Raw genomic sequence first — 17,193 nt, forward strand, 5'->3', positions numbered from 1 at the left:
CGGCCCTGCCATGGCCACGGGGACATCCAGCAGAGGTGCGGCCGGGTGTCGCCGAGCGGCCGTCCTGGCGCATCCTGGCGTCTCCCCTCGGGCTCCTTGGCAGGCTCGCCCCATTTCACAGCCTTCACAGGTGGAGGCTGAGGCTCGGAGCTAGGGCGGGGCTGCGCGCCCCCAGGCCTGGGGTCATTTGCTGTGCCCAGCCGTGTTCCGGGGACTCCGCGGCCCGCGCCCACGCATCCGGCTGCAGCCTCCGCGGCCGCCGCGGCCATTCCTGCGGGACTGGACGGGCCGATTAGGTCTGTTTAAGGGGAAGTTAACTCTGACGCCCCCCCCACCCCGCCCCGCAGCCCGCGCCACCGCAGGGGGTACCACACCGCACGGCCCCCACGGCCCCGGACCGGCCACCAACGGGCTCCGCCAGCCTCACGGCTTCCCGCTGCACAAGGTGCAGGAGGCCCTCGGGGCGCACAGACGGAGCCCACGGGGGGGGCCCCCCTGCTGTGCCCAGGACAGTGACAAGGGCCGGAGCTCAGGGCCTTCAGTCAGCGCGTCTTGCTCCCGCTCGCACACAGGGTGGCCTTATAGACCCGGAGCCGAGTCAGGCACGTCTGTCCCCTGCTTGAGCCATCCTGAGGCTCCCCAGGGCCCTCACCGAGGGGCGCGGACCCCGCAGGCCCCAGAACCCAGGCCTCGGCCTGAGGGTCACTGCGTCGCCGCAGCCCGCAGCATCCCGGGGCGTCCTCCACCCCGCCCTCTGCCGGGCACGCCCTCCCCCCCTTAGATACACCCCCTTCCTTGGACAGAGCGGCGCACCGGGATGTACAAGGGAGGGAGTGATGCCCCGACGTTCCTCTCGCGACAACCCCACAGGGAGGCCGAGAGGGCCACTGGCCGCCTCCCCGGGGACCCCTGCACGTGCCCAGTGAGCAGAAGCTGAGACCCCTGGTGCCAGGGGGGCCCTGAGCTCCGCCTGCAGAGGGAGGTGGAGGGAGGCGAGTGCCGAGGCCAGGAGGGGAGCACCCCGGCCACGTAGGGTCTGACCTGTGGCCAGGGGAGCCCCGGCAGGTTGTGGGCGGGAGAGGCCGCTGCCAGATGCACGTGGGAGAGACCAGGCATCCCAGCTCAAGGCAGGCGTCCGAATCCTGGCCTGGGCATTGGTGGCCACGTCACCTCCAGCGTCCACCCCCGACTGCCCAGTGCCCACGGCCCGCGGATGCCCCAGGACACAGGTGCCCTCCGCCTCCAGAGTTCACAGGATCCTGAGATCTCGGGCCCTAAAATGCCCAATCTCCATTCCCAGGGGTCCCGACATCCAGAAGCCAGGGCCCCCCGCTCCCCACCCTCACGTGTGTTTGCCCCTCGATGCAGGTTTCAGGAGGTGCCTGGGTTTCCACGCGGAGCTTATTTTACTTTATTTTGATTGTATTTATTTCTTCATGAGACGCACAGAGGGAGGCAGAGACACAGGCCGAGGGAGAAGCAGGTCCCTGCGGGGAGCCGATGCGGGACTCGAATTGGGACCCCCGGGCCACGCCCTGAGCCGAAGGCAGACGCCCCACCGCGGAGCCCCCCAGGCGCCCCTACACGCGGAGTTTTTTTTTTTTAATTTAATTTTTTATTTATTTATGATAGTCACAGAGAGAGAGAGAGAGAGAGAGAGAGAGGCAGAGACACAGGCAGAGGGAGAAGCAGGCTCCATGCACCGGGAGCCCGACGTGGGATTCGATCCCGGGTCTCCAGGATCGCGCCCTGGGCCAAAGGCAGGCGCCAAACTGCTGCGCCACCCAGGGATCCCACACGCGGAGTTTAAACGGCAGAGTCCCGAGGAAGGACGAGGTCCGCAGTCCCTGCTCACATGCGCGGGCCTCAGACACCCCGACTGTGGCGTCGCGGTGCGGGCTCCCCGGAAGCTGAGGCCAAGAGTGCGGCTCACTCGGTGAGGTGGGTTGTCTTCGAGGCAAGGGGCCACTGGGGACACCCCGCGGGGTGGTCACGGCCAAGGGCACTGGGCTGCTGCTCAGCCAGCAGGTCCCTGCACCTTGGGCGCCTCCAGAAGCAGCCTCCGAGCCGGTGCCCGGCGTGCCAGGAGCGGGGAGCTGTGCTGAGGTTGCGGGGGCCCCACGGGGTCTGCTGCGTGGGGAGGGGGGCGGATGCCGGGTGTCACCCACACTGTGGAACAGACCCCAAGGTGAGGCTGGACCGGGGAACAGATGGCAGGGAGGTCGATCCTCAAGACAAGCAGAGCGAGGGACGTGATGGGGGCGGGCGGCACTCAGGGAGGTCGGCAGACAGGGGTGGGTCCCCTCGCGGGGCAGACAGGGGTGGGTCCCCTCGCGGGGCGCTGGGGAGACGGCAGCTCTGGAGCAGAGGATGGACGCGTGGGCGCTTGCTCTACGTCCCCTCTACGTCCCCGCGGCAGGTGCGGGTAAAGGAGAAGCCAGCCTCTCAGGCACCTGGGGGGCTCCGCGGTGGGTCTGCCTCGGCTCAGGGCGTGACCCCGGGGGTCCCGGGATCGAGTCCCGCGTCAGGCTCCCCGCAGGGAGCCTGCTTCTCCCTCTGCCTGGGTCTCTGCCTCTCTCTGTGTCTCTCACGAATAAATAAAATCTTTTTTTTTTTTTTTAAGCCAACCTTTTAGCAGTTTAGGCAGTGGGCACCCAGCCACTGTCTGCCTTTCGGGGCAGGGCGGCAGGGAGGGGTCCCGCGGAGTCCCACCCATCCTCACGGACCGCCCAGGGGCCTCGGGGCAGCTCACCGTCTGCTCTGGCCTCAGTCTCCCCACCGGCCCAGCAGGATGACCTCCCGGGACATGACCCCCTCAGTTGGCCCCTGGCGCCCTGGACACCCCCAGACCCGGGGATGAGCCCCCTCCCTGCAGCCCTGGCCCGCCACCCACCGGCCTCCCCTCTCAGGCAACATCTTCATTACGGAACCGAGTTGTTTAAATAAATGAATTAATATTGACGAAACATCAGTGACCTAATAAATGATTAGTTAAGGCGCACATACATCATGCCGCGGGGACGCCGGGAGCCCTTAATTACTGCTTTGGAGGGGCCAGCAGGCCCACGGCCACGGCCCGGCACCCCTTCCCGGCCCCGGACCCCCTCCTGCCACCTGGCTCCCCCCACCCCGCCCCCCGCCCAGGGCTCTGGGACCCGGCCCATCTCTCCATCCCTGCCTGAGCTCAGGCTCTGCTGACTGCGGCCTCCTCCCTGCCCCCAGCTCCCAGAGGGCCCGGTCAAAGCAGGTCAAAGCCTGCCGCCTTCCCCCTCCCTCCTCCCTCCTCCAGTACACCCCCGAGAAAGACCCAAGGCCTCCCCGCAGCCCAGGAGACCCCACGAGGCTGGTGCCCAGCCAGCATCAGCGCCCTCTCCTCCTTCCTCCCACACACACTGCTTCCTGCCCCAGGGCCTTTGCCCCTACTGTTCCCTCTGGGCCTGGGCAAACCCTGCTCACCTCCAGCAGCAGGCCCCTCTGGGGGTGGGGGTCCCTGGGGGCCTGGAGGAAACCTGGGGGGATATATGGGGTAGGGATGCGTCAGGTGCCCCACCTGGGGCATCTCTATCATCCCCAGGGCCTGTGGCCCTCCCCCCAACCCCCCCACCCCCCTACGCCCCCACCCCCCCACGGCTGGCTGGCCCTGCTTCTGCCTCGTGAGAACAGCCTGGAGGCTTTGGCTGAAGGGAAAGGAGACAGGAGGCTTGCCTGGCTCATTGTTTCCCCTTCCCCACCTGGTCACTGGCCCTTAGGGCCCCACAGGGACAGGGACTGGATGCAGACTCTGCAGCAGGCCGGTGGCAGCCTGTTCTGACCCAGCTCCTCCTGGCGGGCGGGCGGGCGGGGCACCTGGAGAGGCAGCTGCTAATGGCTCCTGAGAGGGACCCGAGAAGTGGGAGAGCTGTGGGGTGGAGGGGGCCAAGAATGGAGGGGAGGGGAGGGGAGGGGAGGGGAGGGGAGGGGAGGGGGGGAAGAAGGAAAAGAGAGCAAGCAGGGCCCCGCAGGGGGGACAGTGTCCAGGGGCCTGGCTGGACCCCTCCTCTGCCCTCCCCACCCCACGGCCTGAGAGCCCTTTGCTCTGCATCTATTAAGCTCCTGCTGTATGTAGGGCCCATCTGGCTGGCAGGTGCGGGATCCCGGTGGAAGGGCCGGGCCTGCTTCCCACACTCCCCTCTACTGAGGCCCCTCTTCCCTGCCACCCCCTGGGTGGTCAGGCCCCTGCAGAGCCATGTAGGTGACCCCTGACCAGGTGCTCAAGGTTGCACTGTGCCTTCCAGGGCCAAATGGGGCTCATCTCCACCTTCTGCCTGGAAGTAGCCCCTGGCCCCTCCCTGAAGCCCTGGGAGATCCTCTGGCGCCTCTGTGACTCTGGGCCTCAGTTTCCCCACATTCAGGGCCTCCAAAATCCTTGATCAAGCCTCTTCCCCCAGAGACAACCCAACAGCCGGTGGGACACACAGGGATCCGGCTGAGAATTTCGTCGCCCTGGGCTCTGCCAACACCGTGGTCCACCTTCCTGAGTCCCCGTTCCCCGTCTCCCGTCCTACTGCCCTCACCTCCTGCCTGGGGGCGCTGAGGGGGTGAAGAGCGTGGCTGCTTCGACAGCAGCCAGCCCATAGAGGCTGGGGACCAGCGTGCAGGGGTGCTCAGGGGCTGAGGCTGTCGTGGCCTCAGGGGGCGGCCCCAGCCCCCCTCCCAGGCCAGCGCCTCTGGGGCCCCTTCAGCACCTGTGCCCCGCCCAGGGCAAGCACCTCCCAGCGGCCTCTGCAGGTGCGGAGAGGGGTAGGGCTGCTGGCGGCGCTGCTCCCCCAAATCCGCTTCTCTGCCTTCGCCCTGCAGGTGACCTCACAGGGGGTTCCCCAGGGCCGGGCTCACGCTCGGCCCGCCAGCCTCGGTTTCCCCGACCGTCTCGGGGACCTCGACTCCCGCAGCGGGTCCCAGGGGTGCGCAGGGGCCAAGCAGGAGCCGCAGTCACTGTCTGGTAATAGTAATAACGTGACACCCGCTTGTATTCTCGGAGGGAGTGAGTCCCGAGTCACGCCCGCACGGGCACACCGCGTAGATGCGGCTGCACACCCCGGCCCGGGGGCACCCGTGGCCACGAGCTCGGGGCCCACCCTGCCCGCGGGGAGCCGTTTACTAGAAGCCCCCGCCGCCTGCCGTTCCCAGCCGGATAATCTAATCGCGTTTCCAAGGCTGCGATCGATAACCCCGAGGCGGCGCCAAAACGAGGCTCTTAAAGGGCCCGCAGCCCCGCCCTGCCTCCCCCAGAGCCCGCCGGGGACCGGGCGGCCCCTGGGGAAAGACTGGCCCCCCAGCAGCCTGGCCCCTCCAGGCTGTGTGGCCCCAGCCCGCAGCCCGACCTCTCGGAGCGGGAGTGGGCTCCTCTGGAAAGGGGACTCCCGGGAGGCCCCTGCCACTGCAGACCTGGTCCACACTGCACACACCCCCACCGCCGGGTGGGGAAACTGAGGCTCGGAGCAAGGAGGGAGCAGATAGCACCAGCCTTCTCCCACCCGCATCTGCACTCAGCCCCCCAGGTCCCCCGAGGCCCCCTTGGCCCTGCCTCCCCCTCTCAGGCCCAGGCTACCTGTCCCAGGATCTATACAAACGCACTTAGCAATCCATGTCCCTGCAGGGCCCGGGGATCGACCGCGGAGGGCCCGAGGCCCCACACTGCCCCTGCCCGCTGCCCCGCTGCGCCCTGCCCAGCCCCGCGCTTCCTCCTGGTGCCCAGACACCCCCCCCCGCCCCCCCGCCTGCTCTGCGCCTAAAAGGGAACAAACGAAAGGCCCCGATGGCTTCCTGCCTGGAGGGAGTAGCCGTGAGCTGCCCGGTGCTGCTGGGCCCGTCCAGAGGCCACGGTGCAGGAATATTCCGGAAGCAGTGCCGGTGGACTAGGCTAGAAGCAGTCAGGACAGAACGTTCCAGGACGGTGGTGGCAGCCGGCTCAGGCCCTGCGGCCCAGCGTGCTGGGGCCTAGGCCCGGTTCCCACCGCCAGCTGTGCCCAGCGCCGGGCCAGGGGGCCTTGCTGCGAGCGGTACGTGGGGCCGCGGTACGTGGGGCCGCGGGCGGGGGCGCCCCACACAAACCCGGGGCTCAAGGAGCGCCGCGGACGCAGGCTCTGCACGTCGGAGAGGCCGCGGCTTGGGGACACAGAGGCTGGGGGACATACCATCAGTGCAGCCAAGGCTCACTTGACCTCTGACCCTGCTGACCCTGCCCCCAGGGACCCCCTCGCCCTCTCCAAGTCTCGCCACCCCCACTCTGCTGCCTGAGTGACCCCGGTCCTAACCCCGCGGCATCCCCCCACCCGGACACCCAAGCCTGACCCCACTTCCTTGTCACCTTCCGGGTCCAGGGTTGGGGCCGCCGGGGTGAGAGGAGATTGATCGAGCGGCTGACCCTGTGGCCGCCGTTGCCAAGGAGATGGTCCATGGGGGCTGGAGGGGTGGCCAGGGCCAGGGGGTGACAGAGGGACAGGGAGAGAGGAAGGAAGGGGCGGGAGAGCATGAAGGAGGGAGACACAGAGGGAGGGGCCCGGGTAAGGGGCGCGGTACTCGCAGCAGAGCCTCCTGAGCCACATGAACACTCACCCACCCTTGGACGCCCACCTTCCAGGAGCCGGGCTGGAAGCCCCCATGCTGTGACCCCACCCGAGGCCCCCAGCAGGTCCTTGAGCGGGGGAAGCCAGCACCCTGCCTGCCCTTCATGGTGGCCCCTCCTCCCCTCACACCCAGGGCACCAGGCACCTGTCCTAGAAGAGGGGCCAAGAGCACAGGGCCCTGCAGGATGAATAGGAGTTCGCGGGGGTGGACAGGGAGTGGTAGCGGGGAGGCGGCCCCTGTCTGCCGCATGAGCAGAGACAAAGTGGGTGATGGAGCATTGGGGAGGGTCCCCTCGTGCTCAGCAGCCTCAGTAATGGTGGAAACTGCCCCGGGGTTGTTGGAGCCCACGGGGATTTCCCATGACGGGGCCCCGGGGCCTGGGGGCTGGTCACGCAGCCAGCCCAGCCTGTTTCCTGGGTGCCCAGGGGTGCAGCCGTCAGGGTGCCTGGGGCCAGCGCGGCCCCCCGGGAGGACGGCATCAGCCCACGAAGGACCGAGGCGCCGGCGGGGAGGATCAGGCGGGCCAGCGCCCACCGAGGGGACGCGGACCTGCGTGGACGCGCGTAAACCGCCAGAACATGCGGACCCACGCGCGACTACGCCCGAGCGCGGCGGGCGGACCCACGCAGGCCTCACGCGAGCGGACACGCAGATGCGCGCGCGCCCGGGCCCCCAGGGCACGCGTGGACGCGCGTGCGCACGTGTCCGAGCCCGCGGAGGCACACGGAGGTCTCGCCCCGTCCCGCGGAGCGCGGGCGCCCCCTGGTGGGCGCGGGCCCCGGTGCGCGTCGGGCGGGCTCTGCGGGGACCGCCCGAGGGGTACGGGGTCAGCCGGGGCCGCCGGGCCGGACCCCATTTTCGTCCCCCCCACCCTCGTCCCGCCCGTGGGGGCCCGCGCGCCCGGGTCCGGGGAGTCCAGCCCGTGCGGTATCCCCGACCCAGGGGTGCCCCGGGGCAGGGTGGGCTCCGCGGGCGGGGGCCCCAAGAAGACCCGCGGCCCCACCCAAGGGCGCCACTAGGGGGCAGCACGAGCCCGAGCACGCCCGTGTGACCCGGGGCGCGGCCTGTCCCGCCCGAGTCCCAGCTCCGCGATGGGGACGTGGAGGTGGCTGGCCTGGACACGTGCGTGGTGCAGGGCGCGCTAGGGCCTCCGCGGAGAGCAAGAGCACAGGGAAGGCCGGGAGGTGGGGGGAGCTGAAAGGCCTGAGAGCCCTGGGGGCCAGAGTGGGGTGCAGCACCCCCTCCCCGGGGCTCCTGGTCAGCGACAGGGTGCAGACGCTTAAGACACATCCCGATCCCACACTTTCTCCTGGTCGGGGGTGCTGAGGTTGGAGCCACCTGCAGAACATTCCAGAATCCTGTTCCCCTGGCTGATGCCGTGGTTGGTGCCTCCCATTTTGAGGGTGGAAGACCCTGGGACTCTAGAGGGTGGGGTCCCTGTGACGCCAGGGCAGAGGTGACCCCAGGCCTGCGGAGGAAGGCCCGTCCTCGCCCCCCTGCACAGTTCCAGAGTCTCTGCACCTTTAAAAGAATGCGGCAAAATTAGCAGGTCTGCTGTCATTAATATGCAAAAATGCAAATCAAGGGGTGATTAAGCAGCAGGCCCCAGGATATTTCTGCTGTGATGGATTCTATTGTCAGGGAGGTTCCGTGGGTGCCAAGCTGGCAGGGTTGGGGGAGCCTGGAGCTGGGAGCTGGGCCGCAGCGCTCCTGGGGGGCTGGCCCGACTCCCCCTCCCCCCACCGGTGCTCTCTGTGCTTGGGCTGCAAGCACAGCCCCTCCTGACCACCTTCCCCCCCCCACCCCCCCCACCCCCGAGGCCGGCCCAGGGGGCCCTTAATGGGAGAGCAGGGGCTCAGGGTGGCCCCGTCAGCTCAGACACCCAGCGGCTTGGCTGAGGGTGGCCCTGGGCCTCAGGGCCTTTGCACTGGCCCGGAGCCAACCGGGATCACTCCCAGCCTCCATCCCCCCCACCCCCCACCCCCGCCCCGAGACCCTGCAGGCCCCTTGGCTCTGGCCCCCCCAGGACAGCTTCAGATGCCCATGAAGCGGCTCGTTGGTCACTGTTTGCTCCCCAGGCTGGCCGCGAGCCGGAGGGACAAGGACCTGCAGCCTGTGGTCCCACAGAGCGCCGGTGCCCAGCGTGTCCGGTCCCAGATGGGAACACTCTACAAACACTCCCCAGATGGGAAACTGAGGCTCACGACAGACTTGCTCCGGCCGCGAGCCCAGGGGAGGTGTCTCCCACGGGGGGGAGGAATAGAGACAATAACGGGCAGGGGGGCTGTGCAGGGCCGGGCAGGTGGAGGTGAAGGCCTCGTTCCAACGCCACGAAGGGGGCTCAGCCTTCAGCCCTGACAGTGGGGGGGGGTGCAGGAAAGAGGAGACAGAGAGACAGAGACGCACAGAGACAAAGACAGAGGGTGAGAGTCACAGGGAGAGGCCGCCCCAGCGCAGGGCCCCTCCCGCCCAGGACGGAGCTGGCCCCGCCGCCAGCTGCTGCCTCCCCCTCTGCACGCAGGGTGGGGGTTGGGCCCCAGAGGAGCCCCAGCTGCCGCTGCCACACAGCCAGCCCTCAGCCCGGGCCCCACCAGCTGTCCCCGACCCCGCAGCCCCTGGGCCGCAGCAGCGCTTCTGCCTGGGTCCCCTGCCTACCTGACCTCAGGCCGGCCCTCTGAGCCTCAACATCTCCACCTGCGAAGTGGGGACCAGCGTCCACTGAGCGCCTGCTGCAGCCAGGCCCAGGCTGGGCGCGGGGCGGGCGCGAGGGGGGTGCAGCCGAGGCCGGGCCTGGCGGGGGCGGTGGGCTGTGGGGCGGTGGGGAGCCTGTGCAGGCCGACAGGTGCGGGGAAGGTAATAGCCTGGCCTAAGAGGCAGAGCCCCCCCCCCCCTGCAGAGGCCCCCGGGTTTGCTCCTCCCTGGATTCCTCTCTGGCCCTCAGGGGCCTCCTCCCGGGGCCCGGCACCCCCACGGCAGCCCAACCCCAGGCAGAGAGGGAATTCGGGGCCGCTGGGTGACCGCACGTGTGGCGGCCTTCGTCAGAATGAGACACAGCAGAGAGGTCAGGGCCGCCTGGACCGGCCCCTCCCCCGGATGTGGGGACAGGGGCACAGAGGCGGGGGACAGCCAGGCCCGAGAAGGGGGGGGCACAAGGCATGGACGCGGGGCCTTGATTCTTCTGAGGCCTCCGTACAAATTGGAAAACGAGGCTCGCGGCCTTCCCAGGAGAGGGTCCCTGACCTCACAGGAGCCGGTTCCTCCGGGGCAGGGCCTGGGGCTGCCCCTGCTTTCAGGGAAGGGGCCGTCCCTCCGCAGTCCCCGGCACCTGCCCGGAGGCCAGGAGGCTCGGCCTCTACTTGGCTGGGTGGCTTGGGCTCCCATCCCCGTTACCCAGGGGGAAATGACCTCACCGGCCTAGGTGGTGGCACTTAGACTGGATTGCCCTGGGGGACCCCCCTGGAGCACTAGGGTTCCCCCCCAGCCCCATGTCCCCTCCAGGGCATGCCCGGGGAGCACTGTCACCGAGGGGGCTGGGGCGTACCCCCAGTGGGAGGGTGCCCCCACCCCGTGGCTCTGCGGGGCTGCAGAGCTCTAGCCGTAGGGTGGAAAAGTCAATTTTCTTTTAACTTAAAAAGTTCGTGCACACACACACACGCACACGCACGCACACACAGAAAATAAAGTCCAAAAAAAAAAAAAAAAAGAAAAGAAAGTCCAGCTTCTCAGCTAATTCCACTTCTTAAATATAAATATAAAGTAAGAACTGAAAGTCCCCCCCCACCCAGAGTAACCACTGAACCCCGGGGACGTTTCCTCCTGTGCTTTTTCGATACCTGCTTTTTTTCCTTTACAAATTCTCTCCCCCCAGAACGGTGCCTTGGGTCTCAGCCCGGCCTTCAACCCGGCCTTTGGTCTGAACGGTCCCCCTGAGACGTCTTTTCTGGCTCAATATGCAGGCGAACCCCGAGGGCGGCAATCCTCGAACGCCGGTGTTGTCATCGCCTCCCGCGTCCCCTTCTGCTGGACACGGGTCACGTCCGAGCGCCCGCTGCCGCAGCCCGCCTTCTGAGGGACGTCCCTGTTTGTGCCACCGTTTTTTATTAGGTGTATAGGCGTTAGGATTGGGACTGGACGGGGGCCTTCAAGGGGGTGTGGCCGACTTCCTTTGCTGGGACACACACCCTCTGGTGGACCCCACGACACCGCAGGATATGACCCGTCTCTACTGTCCTGCCAACCAGGAGGTCGGTCTGCGTTTTCTTATTTGCATACTCGTTTGCATTTCTTTCACCTCGAGCAACATCAAGGGTCTTTTTCTCTGTCCCTTTAACTGCCGTTCGTTCGTAGTTCTTATGTGAAGAACTAATGTTCATTTCTTGGTGTGGGTTTCCTGGTTTTGTTTTTGTTTTTAAAGATTTTTAAAAATGTATTCATGAGAGACCCGGAGAGAGGCAGAGACACAGGCAGAGGGAGAAGCAGGCTCCCTGCAGGGAGCCCAACATGGGACTGGATCCGAGGAGCCTGGGGCCATGCCCTGGGCTAAAGGCAGACGCTCAACTGCTGAGCCACCCAGGTGTCCCTATTTTTTTTTATTGATTTGTAGGAACTCTTTGTATGTGAAGGATATAAATCCTTCTGTCACAATGTTGCCATTCTTTGCTGCCCCATCCTCCCACCTCCTCTAACCTCCTCTGTGTATCTGTTCAATTCCAAAGTGTTTAGTCGTTACATAGTCAAGCATGAGGATGATTCTTCTTCTTGTACGTCTTGGCTTTGTGCCTCTTCTGCTCCTGGAGAGGGCAAGGAGGTGGAAAGGCTGGACGAGGCCTCCCAGCCTAGGAGGACAGGGAGCTCAGAGGAGCCCGAGCACCTCGCACCCTGGACCCCGTCTCATGCGCTCCTGCCAGGCCCTTGGAGGGCAAGTTGGGGCCAGGCCTGGGCGCCCAGGAAGCAACGGGCCTCACCCCTCGGAGGGAAAGAAGCGGGGCCTGCCTCCTCCCTGGGCCTCCTGGGTGAACACCTGCAGAATGGGCGCCACCATGGCCACCACCTCCCAGGAACCCAGTGGGACCCAGCACAGCGACCGCAGGGAAGGTGAGGTGCCAGCTGACCTGGAAGATGACTGCCCCCAGCCCTGACTTTCAGAAGGGGAAACTGAGGCCCACGCAGGGGCAGCCTCTGCCCGAGTCATACAGTCACGATGAGGGCGGGACCGGGACTTGAACCCAGGCCTGTTGGCAGAGCTGGGCCCATGGCTTCTGTGCGATCCTCCCTCTGGACACCGTCTCTTGGGCCCCAGACGTAGCCTTCAGAACAAGGAGCCCTCGGGGCGCCCGGGGGGGGCTTGGCGGGTGAGCGTCTACCTGGGGCTCAGGGCGTGACCCCGGGGTCCTGGGATCGAGTCCCGCATCAGGCTCCCCTGCTCTCTCTGGGTCTCTCAGAAATAAATAAATAAAATCTTTAAAAATAAAATAAAAAGAGAACCAGGAGCAGCGCACTGCCTCTGCCCTCACCCCACCCCCGGGCCGATGAGCACCCACTGTGCGTCACACCGCGTGGAGGGCGGAAACCTTGCTCCCTGCCCTTGGGGGGGCTGGCCTGGCGAAGGGGGGTAACCAGAAACTGCAGAAGGTGAGAGGGACTGTGAGCTGGGTGGGGGTCTGGCTCCGCTGGGGGCCAGGGAGGCTTCCTGGAGGGGGCGGCCCCGGCCCCCGCGCTGAGAGCTGAGAGCTGAAGGAGGACCAAGAGCCGCCGGGCACAGCGAGCACAGGGCCGGGGCACCCCCGCCAGCCCGGGCCTTGCCGGGTCAGCGCCGCTGTGCCACCCGTGAGAGCACGTCGCCCCCCGGCTCCTGGCCGGCGGAGGGGCGCGCCCTGCCTGAGTTTCTGGAAGGGGCCCCCGGGCGCGGGTGACAGCGCTGGAGGGCAGTGTGCCAGGTGTGCAGCCTCGCCGGCCTCCTGGCGGGGCATGGCCAGGACTCAGTCTCCCCGTCTGGGCAGTGGGGTGACGGGCACTGCCTCGGGGACACAGAGGAAGGCGAGGAGAAGTGGCCGGGGCGCAGGGCTGACAAGGGCCCCCGGGCCGCCACAGGCCGAGGTCAGCGAGGCTGCCCCGTGGGTGGGCGCGTGGGCGGGCGGCGGTCGGCGGCTCCCCATGCCCTGGGCACACCCCTCCCCGGGAACCGGGACGGACAATGCCCGTGCGGAGGCACCCCGTGTTTGCACAGGCCACCCCGGAATGCGGTGGGACAGGCCCCGGGGGCCCCTGAGTCAGCACCACGGGCACCAGGCCAGGAGGGGGAGGGCCAGCCCTGGCAGGTGGCACTGGTCCTGGGGTGACCGGCACAGGGCACGTCGGGGGTCCAGGGTGGTGGGTGGGTGGGCTCCGCCGCTGGAGCCCCGGGTTGGGGCTCGCCCCAGGTCAGGGCTCATTCACCTTCTCATCTCTCTCGCTGCTGCCCCTGTTGCCCCCACCCCACTGGGCGCTGGCTCCGTCCCGCGGGGCCTCATATGGGGCGGCCAGGAGCCCCCTGCGCCCCGTTCATTCCTGCCACCAGCTCTGTGATGTCCCTGCCTGGACAAGGACACAGCATGAACGTGCCCAGGCCCCGGCCCCACACCCAGCACTCACCCTGTCCCTTGGAAAGCCTCCGGCCACCCTCAGACCGATCCCCCGTCCCCCATCCCCCCTCTCCGCACCCCAGGGGCCAGCCCTGTCCCCCCACAACGTCCGTCTACCTCCACTCTTCCTGCCAGGAGCCCTCGCCCACTGGGCAGCCGTAGGGGCCCCTCCCTCTCGGGCTCCAGTCCCGCTGTGGCTCCCTAGTGCCCTCTCCTTCCAGGCCCCGCCCCACCCTCTGGCCTTGGCTCCTTCACCTTCCATTTCCCTGAGCTCCACCTCCCAGTCACCGCACTTCTCGTCTGTCCCCTGGTCACCCGCGAGTGTCACTGCCCCCCAGACCCACCCCACCGAGCTCAGGGTCCTGTGGGGCCCACTCAGAGCCCTCTGGATCTCGGCCTGGTGCCCAGCAGTGGGGGGTAGGAGGCTGAGGTGCTGGCCCCTGGCTCCCAAGGACGGGGTGGGGGGCGGGGGGCCAGGGGTCAGATGGCCTCTGGTCCCCTCCCCCCTTCCTGCTACTTCCCGCTGCTAGGCCTAGGGAGGGGCCAGTGGCCCCAGCTCCTGACCCGCTCTGCTCCCAGGCGGCCTGCAGCCCTGGGACACCCGGCAGCCCCAGGCCCAAACACCGGGCCCTCCCCGAAGCAGGGACGAATGAGCCCTGACCCAGCCGCCCAGCCGAGCCCCCCCCCGCGCCCCCGTGGGGGTGTGAAGGGACCCAGGAGCCCCGGGCCCCAGAGGCAGTCGTCTGGAGACCATGAACCGTTGGTGCCGGTGATAAGGGCCCCTCCCTCCTGCCAGGGCTTCTGAAAGGCAGGGGAGCGCCCTGAGCGTGGGGGGGCAGCAGGCGGGGGCTGCACTCACACCCCAAGACAACCTTCCCACTTCGGAGACAAAGGAAAACAGATGTCGGGAGGAGGGCCCCAGAGTCCCAAACTCCATCGCGCTCCTTGTCCGCGGACGCCCCCGGCCTGCACACCCAGGGTGACTCTTCCAGAAGCTTCCACCCGGGGCCTATGTCCTGTGCCTTGTCCCCTCACTGCCTGGCGAGCGAGCGTCCTTGGCATGTGTTTGCCCCACAGAAACGGGGTTACCTCCCTCGGTGTGTGGGGTCCCCGGGCCGGGTACCCAGCGCACAGTAGGTGTGGCTTGTGTGGAAGGAGGAAGCAGGTGGGGGAGGCAGGGCCCCGGCTCCCGTCTGCACGGGGCCAAGCGGGCGGGCGGGCACCCACAGAACAAAGGCCGCGGGCGGGTGGGGTGGGCGGGCCTCGAGGGGCCCCTGGCACCAGCCACTGGCTGCCTGTCCCCATGCCAGGGCCTTGTGGGGCTCACCCAGGCCTCCGGGCTGGGCAGAGGTGTAAGTGTGCGGGGGCCCCCACGGGCCACTCCACCCAGTGACTCAGCCCAGGCTGGGCCTCCCCAGGGAGGACAGCGGTGGCCTGCGGGGGCCGGGAGGGCCTCCCGGCAGGTGTGAGCCCCAGGGCGCCCTGGGCCCTGGGGAGGGCCTTTGGAAGCCTCAGTTTCTTCATCTGTATAATGGGTCTCATGGCTCAGGTATGGTGACCTGATGGCCACACGTAGGGATGCCAAGGGGGCCTCCGATGGCCCATCCTGCCTCGGAGGGCGGACTTGGGGTAGGGCACAGGCACTGCATGGCCCAATGCCCAGGAGTGAGGCACATAGTAGCTGCATGGTCCCCCGCTGCAGGGAGTGCGTTGAGGGCCACTCCAGGAACGGTGACCCCAACGCCATGGTTCAGACCCCGAGCACTCTCGGGGAAGCGGGGACTGGGCAAACTACAGCCCGAACGAGGCTGGGGGCCTGCGAGGCCTGGACCCAGGCTGGCGGGAGGCCGCAGCGGCAGGGTCAGGCCACAGGGCACCGCTGGGGACCCAGGGCACCTCTGTGCCGCCAGAGACACAGGCCCAGCAGTGGGGAGACACAAGCTGAGGGCACCGGCTCCGTGCCCATCACGGTACCTTCCACGTCCTGATGGGAAACAGGCCCAGGGCCAGTCAAGACTTTGCATGAGGTCACAGTGAGGCTGGGAGGCGGGAGGAATCCGCACCTGGACCCCAAGACCCATATCTCCCTCTCCAAGCGCGCAGCACAGGGAAATTCTCTGAGCCAGAACGGGTTGGGGTGAGGGCCAGCCTACTTTGGGGTAGCACGAGGGGCTTGTGCCTATGTTGGGTGGCCCCCGAGGCCTCCGGCCGCTCCTCGTACCCCTCACCCTGGACCACCACTCTGCTTCCTGGCCTGGGAGCAGCCCTGAACTACAGTGATTGGCGGTTTCCAGGTGTGAGTGGAAAAGCAGTCCAGGCAGAGGCCACAGCAAGGACAACGGCCTGGAGGTGAGCATGGGCCTGGCAGGTTCCAAAACAGCCGAGCCTAGTGGGTCAAGAGGACGGTGGCCTCTTCCCAGGCCTGGAAGGGAGTGTGGCTTCCTCTGCTTCCACAGGAAGCCACGAAAGATCGTGATATTTTCTCTTTTTTAAAAAATATTTTATTTATTTATTTGAGAGACAGAGAAAAAGGGGGAGGGGGCAGAGGGAGGAGCAGACTCCCTGCAGGGAGCCCCATGCAGGACTCAATCCCAGGACCCTGAGTCCCAGGACCCCAGGATCATGACCTGAGACCCCAGAACCCTGGGATAATGACTTGAGCCCCTGAGGCCCTGGGGGGTCATGACCTGAGGCCCTGGGGACCCCAGGGGTCATGACCTGAGCTGAAGGCAGGTGCTAAACCCAGCCACGCAGGCGCCCCAAGACTGTGACATTTTCATTTGTGATTTTATCCCTCCCCTTCTGTAGGGTCTGCGATCCTCCAAAGCCGGGGAGCCCCTGGATGTGGGAAGAAGTTCCGACCCAAAGGGAGACCAGGCCTCCCACAATCTAAAGGCTTGGTCCAGACTCCGCTTTACAGATGAGCAAACTGAGACTCAGGGAGGAGAAAGCAAGTCAGAGGCTCAGGGCGGCCCCCGTGTGGGCCTCTGACCCTGAAACCGAGCGGGCTTCCACCGCCCTGCCAGCAAAACGGGTGCAAACCGCGTCCTCCGGGCGCAGATGCCCGCTCTCAACGGCCAGGACCGGGACCGGCCCTAGGAACTGAGACACGACCCGGCCGGCGCGGCGGCGCGGGCGGCCACGCCAACCTGACAATAAAACCCGAAAGCCCACCCCCACCGCTGTCGCGGACTAACGCGCACGAAAGTCCCACCTCTTGCCTCGCCAGGCCGCGCCGAGGGGGCGGGGCGGGGGCGGGGCCGCGCCACGAATGGCCGGCGGGCGCGTCAATCAACGATTCGCAGCCTCCGATTGGCCACCGCCGCCCTGCCTTATCTTTCCATCTCACGATCCTTGCCCTCTTGCGTCAGCGGTGCGTGCCCGCCGTGCGTGCGCGTCCGCGCCGGAAGATAGTCCGGGGCCCGTCCCCGCGCCCCCCGCCGCCGCCCCGCCCGGGCGCCCCTGCTCCCAGGCCCCAGGCCGCGGCAGCCCGGGCCGGGCCCCTCGGGCGCGCGGGAGGACGAGCCGCGGGGCGCGGCGGGGGCCGAGCGGGACGCGGCGGAGGGATCCGCGGCGGCGCCGGGCGGGGCGCGGGGCGGGGCGGGGGCGGGGCCCGGCGGGGGCGGGGCCGCGCGCGGGGCGGGGGGCGGAACATGTCTCCCGCCGCAGGAAGATGAGGCAGCGGCGGCGGCCGCGGGCGTAGCGGGCCGGACCGACCCAGCGACGCGGCCGCAGGGCAGCGCGAGCTCGCACACGCCGCCTCCGCCAGCGCCGCGGCCGCGCACGGGCCCCTCGGGGCGGGCCGCGGGGAGGCCCGGCCGCAGCGCCGCCGCCGCCGCCCACGCGCGACCCTCGGGGCCCGGCGCGACGCCCCTTTGTCCGGGGGGGGCCGTTCATGCCGCCGCCCCCCGCGCGCTGCGGGCCGGGCCGCGCCGAGCAGGTGAGCAGCCGCCGCGGGCCCGCGGCC

General features: G+C 67.9%; 1 protein-coding gene and 1 long non-coding RNA gene across 16 annotated transcripts in view; both read left to right on the top strand.

Annotated features, from left to right (window-relative positions):
- The first annotated feature begins 13,748 nt into the window (after positions 1–13,748).
- On the top strand, positions 13,749–16,399 carry LOC144290962 (uncharacterized). The gene is made up of 2 exons (XR_013358441.1): positions 13,749–14,363; positions 16,035–16,399. It is a non-coding gene; the product is annotated as an uncharacterized LOC144290962 (long non-coding RNA).
- Positions 16,400–17,045: 646 nt separating this feature from the next.
- Positions 17,046–17,193, top strand: part of TCF3 (transcription factor 3) — a 30,288-nt gene continuing 30,140 nt past the window's right edge. For all 15 annotated transcript variants that reach the window (XM_077860674.1, XM_077860676.1, XM_077860677.1 and 12 more), the window contains exon 1: positions 17,046–17,166. The gene's annotated coding sequence lies outside the window, so the exon portion shown is untranslated. The remainder of the gene's footprint in view (positions 17,167–17,193) is intronic.

The sequence above is a fragment of the Canis aureus genome, chromosome 19 (genome assembly GCF_053574225.1).
Source record: "Canis aureus isolate CA01 chromosome 19, VMU_Caureus_v.1.0, whole genome shotgun sequence".
Classification (NCBI taxonomy): domain Eukaryota; kingdom Metazoa; phylum Chordata; class Mammalia; order Carnivora; family Canidae; genus Canis; species Canis aureus.